The following is a 6,000-nucleotide window of genomic DNA, read 5'->3' as shown; positions in this document are numbered from 1 at the left end:
GCATTGAGAGCCCTAGAAAGATGTTCACTAACTTCATACGCCCAGTCAACATATTGTGTGTCTGAGCAGATAATTTGCACCATAAAGAAGTAGTGTTCTATAAAATTGAATGCTTCTACCTCACCTTTTAGTTGATGCAAGAGGACCAAAATATCCACAATTTTGGGCTTAAGATCCATGCCAAATAGGGTTTAGGGACCTTACTCTTTGCCCCTCTGGGCTTTTGGAACCAGGAATTCATGATCTCCTTTCACCACACCATCTTCTTCAGGGAGAATTCAGACATGGCTCCTCTGATTGTTAGCTCAGAGAACTCTCGTTCCAGAATCTGCAGACAATTCACCACTGCTTGCCTATCAATTGAAATCAATACCGTTTGATTGAGCAATAGGATCTGCTTGGTGTCCAAGTTGTAATGATTGATATATTCCACAATTAGCTTTGGAGCTTTTACTACGACAGGAAACCCAGCTGCTTCCACCAATCCACTTCCTCAGAGCTTCTTCGTTATAGGGTGAATCGGCTCTATTCTCAGCCTTCTTTGAAAATCTTGCATATCAAAGAAACATAGTGAAGTATCAGAGATACTCTGCCATGTTGACTTGATTCCACCCAGCCCATCAAAATCGGAGAATCTTGATGCCATCTTTCCTGATATAGAATGATAGAAATTCAACAATTGTGATAATGTAAGAAAACGAACCCTAAACTTTGAAGTTTTTCGGAAGCACTATTCAATATAACAATATAACAGTAAAGCGGTGATTTGAAATTATGTTATGTTCTTTAAATAAAAACCCTTGATCTGCCTATTAAATTCCATAATTTGCACCACACAAGCGACTTTAAGGATAAATCTGTTGGATTAGTAAATGCAAGGGTTCTAACATATTTCTCCTTGTCATTTCATTGTTTCCGTTGGCCCAACGGTAACACTCCTTTATTACTGACTTACCTTTCCGTTTTCACCCAGTTTCGAAAAAGCAAGAACAAAGTACTCCCTAAAGAAAAATCCGCTTGGCTAGATTATGCTCAAAATATCCTTACAAATTTCACTAATTTGCTTCCATTTTGTCCCAAACACATCCTGTGATCTATTCAAACACTTACCATGCTTGCAGTAGCGATTTTTCATTAGATGCCGAGAATTGGTCTCGAGGGTAGAAAACTCGCAATGGAGAAAGCTATTTCCATTTTTCCGCTTAAGCTTTCGCTTTACCTTTTCTACCTTAAGCACTTTACTATAAGCCTTCGGAAAACATAAAGAAGGCTTTGCAAGCAAAAAATAGGGCCCACTAGTAACTTTATCCTCCTATTTAGGCCTTTTCGAAAATCTTACTTCTTGGTTCGAAACTTGCCAAAGGAGAAGCTATTTCTGAGTTTTTCGTTGATGCTTATTCTGATCATCCTAATGAATTCTGAGTGATTCCCACTATGAAAACATGATAATATTTGAATGATTCATCCATAATATAGCTTACCTTTCCTTGTTTCGGCCTACAAATAGCATTTATGGATCCCTGCGGAGTTTCACTTTCGGGGTGCGAAAACCTGCTATGGAGAAGAAGAAACCTTATTTTTCGTTGGTTCAACTTTCTTTACACTCGAATCAAAACGAATTGCAAGTAAATTCATCTAATGTAGAATTATTCAATGATCTCCATCGAGTAAGGATCTAGACTACCCGTATGACTCATGACAATAAGGAATACCCACCCAACTATATAATGTGAGAAAAGACAAAAGATGAAACCCGATGGAGAAACTTAACACTTGGAGGAAGGAAGAAACAACTGACTCGACCGATCCATACACAATACGAGTTAAATCCTCCACTTTGCAAAATTGGACTATGGTAAAAAGTGGGGCAACAATATTGAAGCTACACAAACCCAAGACAATCCTCAAGTGTCACCAACTAAAGGAGGAGCTGAAGCAAAAGTACAAGAGGTGTCTCCACCTCAACAAGAGGTACAAGCCTCTCCTTCTGCTCCTAAGAGAAGAAATATTAAGGCTTCAGTCAAAAGGAGACAAAAGGTGGTTAGGAGAGTTATTCCTTTCCCATCAGTCCCAGAAGTTATCCCAAAAGAAGGAGAGGAAGAAGAGGATGATGAGGATGAAGAGGATGACCTTCCTTTGAACCGGAGGACTCAACTTGCCAAAGCTAGAGAGTTGGAACGGAGAAGAAGCTCCACAATTGCACCACCATCCATTTCTGAGCAGCCTATTCAATCTACAACTTCTGAGGATGAGATGTAATAGTAGATTGATGAGCAGAAGGGTGTAGGGATTGATGTCTTCTAGATGTCAAATTTTGATTTCAAGTCAGTCAGCACTGAATTGGTGGGAGACAAAATAAGAGATTCTCTAACTAACCAACCTCAACAGGAGGATTGGAGTCAGTTACCACTTGAGCCACAAGGACCCGAAGTAGCTCCACCATCTCCAGTTCAAGTTACATTTTGTGTGGATAAAGATTCAACTACTCCTCTTCCTCCAAACAATGAAGAACAGGTTCAAACAGAACAAGAGGAAGAGTTGCAACAAGTATTTGCCAATGAAGTGTCGGAGAAAGGACAAATATGTATCCTCAGCAGACTTCCCAAGACACAGAGGTGAGAACTGTGGACTCCATGGATATAGAGACTCCTAATGTGGATCTCTCACAAATGGAGAAGACTTCGGAGAGGAGTGATAAGGGGAAGAGCATATCAAAGCAAACTCCTTCATCTTCAAAAGGCAAATCTCCGATAGAGCATGTTCTAAGATGGTTGAGGAAAGAAGTGATTAGAAACAAAAGATAGAAATTTACTACTGAGGAAGAGGATAGGATGGAATTGATTGAAGTTCTTAAGAAACCTGAGTCACCGCCAAAGGATGCACGAGCATTGGCTTTCATTATGAACGATCAGATCCAAGATTTGTTTGCTCATGTTGCTATCCCTCCTCCGCATTCAAATGTTGAGGAATTAAATCTAAGAGATTATCAAGTAAAAGAGGTTATGCTTGGGAAACCCACGTTGGACACTGCTAAGTTGATGGTGACAACTAGAATTAAAGAAGTGTTTAGGCACTTAGAACAGGATGAGGCAGAATTGATAACACTTCGAAAACAGAATTAGATCTTAAAAGGATATCTAAACGAAGTTGTTGGTCCCCTAGATCTTGAAAACCTAAGGAAACTTTGAATGTAGCATTAGAGAAAAGGGATAAGGAGACAGTACAGCTAGACCCATTTTTGAAAGCTTGTCAACAATGGCGAGAGAGTTTTCAAGAGAAAGGTGTACAGATTACACATGGAAATATTAAGTTGCTACACCATATGCATGATAATGCAAATAGGCTAGTGGCTATTTTGGACCAAGATTTTGGTTTGATGGATGAAGTACATACCTAGGGCAAAGACTTGCAAGCACTATAGTCAATCAAGGGCCAAAGGTATCGGATGTTAATGGAGGTATACACAGCAGAAGAGTTAGATAAGATTGATGATTGGATAGAGAAGATTGTGGATGGCAATAAAGTAATAGAAACATTAATGTGGAGATTCATAAGCTCAAGGATCAAATCCAAGAGCAAATTTTGGAGGCAAAGAAATATTATAGTGACACATGCTTAGACATTTTTGAGGATGATTCAAGAGACAAGTTGATATCTGTGGAAACAGTTGTTGAGCTGTTTCAAAAAACTTTTGAAGAAGCTTCTAATGATGACAACATCAGACAAGCATTTAGAATCGAAGAAGCATTGTAAGATTTAGATGTGAAACTCAAAGATTTTGTGGAGACACACATCGAGGTGGGCAACTATAGGCAAAAAGTGAAGGACAAATACGAAGCCTTAGATTTGTCGGATGCGACTCAAGTCCCTAAGATTATTGAGAAATTCAAGGGCAAATACCCAGACATAGGTCTGGTATAAAGGGGAACAAAACCCAGAAGCCAGAATTTCAGCTTTGACACATGGTGAAATTTTGCATTTTTTGAACTTGCTTCCGAGGGGCCCAGACCTGCACCAGGTGCGCAGGTGCATTTTTCAGAGGTGCGTTGAAAGATTTTGGAGAATTCAGATGTATGCCAACAATTAATTGCCCGTTCTAAATTTAGAGCTTTTCATGCATCAGAAACGCATTCTGATGGCAGTTTAACTCGTACAAACACCTAGTGAACATGGAGCTTCTATTTTTGGCACTTCCAGACACTCCTACATCATCTAAATGCTTTCTTCTTCTTATTTTCTCATGCTTTCTTTGTTTTAAGACATGTAAAGGCTCACACATTCATTTAATGATATAAATATGGATGAAGTCCTACTTACCACCAATTAGATAGTTAGTTTGTACATAAATAGATTTGTTTTATTAGTTTAGAATCATATGTTTGCATAAAGAGATCTCACTCTCAACACAAATTGAGGAGATAATTTCTTATAAATTTAGGAATGTAACATATATTTCAAGTCCATGTTAGTTTGATGCAATAATATATTCTTTTTGTGCTCGCATTTGGAGCGTAGTGAGTCTTCCCTGAGTGTGTTATATTTTGTGAATGAATGTTCATGGAATGTAATTGAGCCAACAGTTTTATTGTATTATTTTGATTGTGCAATCTTTTGATTTTGGTGTTTGTTGCGGGTCTACAAATTTCGTTGATGTACTTAGTTTGAGAAGAGATCACCATATTGTTCCTACATAGCTTTTTGTCTCGCATGAGCGCACTTTCCATGGTCTTCTGCTTTGATGAAAAGTGAAACATCTTAGAGTTACTAAATTCCCATCGACAATTGCATCAATGGAATTAAGGAAGTGTTGCTCCTATTTTCATTGGTTACCTACCAATCTTTTCAAAGGCTTAACTTGCAGACGTGTTGTTTCTATAGTTTATGTCCATTAGGATTTTACTTTTCATGTTATTTTCTTAAACTTTTTGTTACCCTATCTTTGTTATTTTCTTTTACAAACACTTGGTTAATTTAGGAATTCATATAGTTGCATTGTTAGATTGCATTCATAAAAATATAGAAAAATACAAAAATATATTTCTTTTTGTGTGTGTTTTATTCTTTTGAGATAGCAAGCAGATTCTACATCTTATCTGAATTGTTCGAACCAACAAATGCCTCCATGTGAACAAATACATTTATCTTCAACTAAGCGGATTCCAGTAGGTCGCAAGATCGCTCAAAACCTTGGAGTTGATTTCAAATCAGCTTTTCAAGAGAGGAGTTTGAAAGGATTCCTATCGTTAAGCATCATGCAAAACGACAACTCAATAGGATGAAGGCGAAATTGCTAAGGAAGATGTTGATCACTTTCAATCTCTTCTAGGGGGTTCTAGTGAGTCTTTAGTTTTGAGTCCTCAACATCTGCTTGATGTGATTTCGAAAGTGGTTTCGGAGGTAGACAATTTGGAGTCGATACGTCCATTTTCTCTTCAAGAGGTAAAAACAATTGTTTTTGAAAATATTCCAAATAAGACTCCCAGTCCAAATGGTTTTCGCTCTGAATTTTATCAAAAGTGTTGGACTTTTATGGGGGATGATATTCTAAAGGTGGTAGAGGTGTTCAGAAAGAAAGGAAAATTTGTGCATGAGATCAATAACACAATAATTGTGTTTATTCCCAAGAAACAGGAGTGTTTGACTATGTCAGATTATAGGCCAATTTCACTTTGCAATTCGTTGTATAAGATCATCTCCGAGGCTATGGTGAACAGATTGAAGTGTAAGTTGGACAGATATACTTGGCTTGAACAACATGGTTTTATTCTTGGACATGAAAATACTGACAATATTTTATTGGTTGGGGAGGCTATCCATTCCATGAAGTTGGGCAAGAGGCTAGATATGATTATTAAACTAGATGTTACTAAAGCATATGATAAAGTTAAATGGTCATTTCTTTGTAAAGTGCTTTCCAGATTCGGTTTCTGTCAAGAATGGATAAATTGTATTATACATTATTTGTCCTCTATTCATTTCTTGGCCCTAGTCAATGATTCT

This window comes from Cupressus sempervirens, chromosome 11, assembly GCF_028749045.1.
Source record: "Cupressus sempervirens isolate cs-2001-9-10 chromosome 11, ASM2874904v1, whole genome shotgun sequence".
Taxonomy (NCBI): Eukaryota; Viridiplantae; Streptophyta; class Pinopsida; order Cupressales; family Cupressaceae; genus Cupressus; species Cupressus sempervirens.
The sequence above is the reverse complement of the archived record's forward strand: the minus strand, read 5'-3'. Positions refer to the sequence as shown.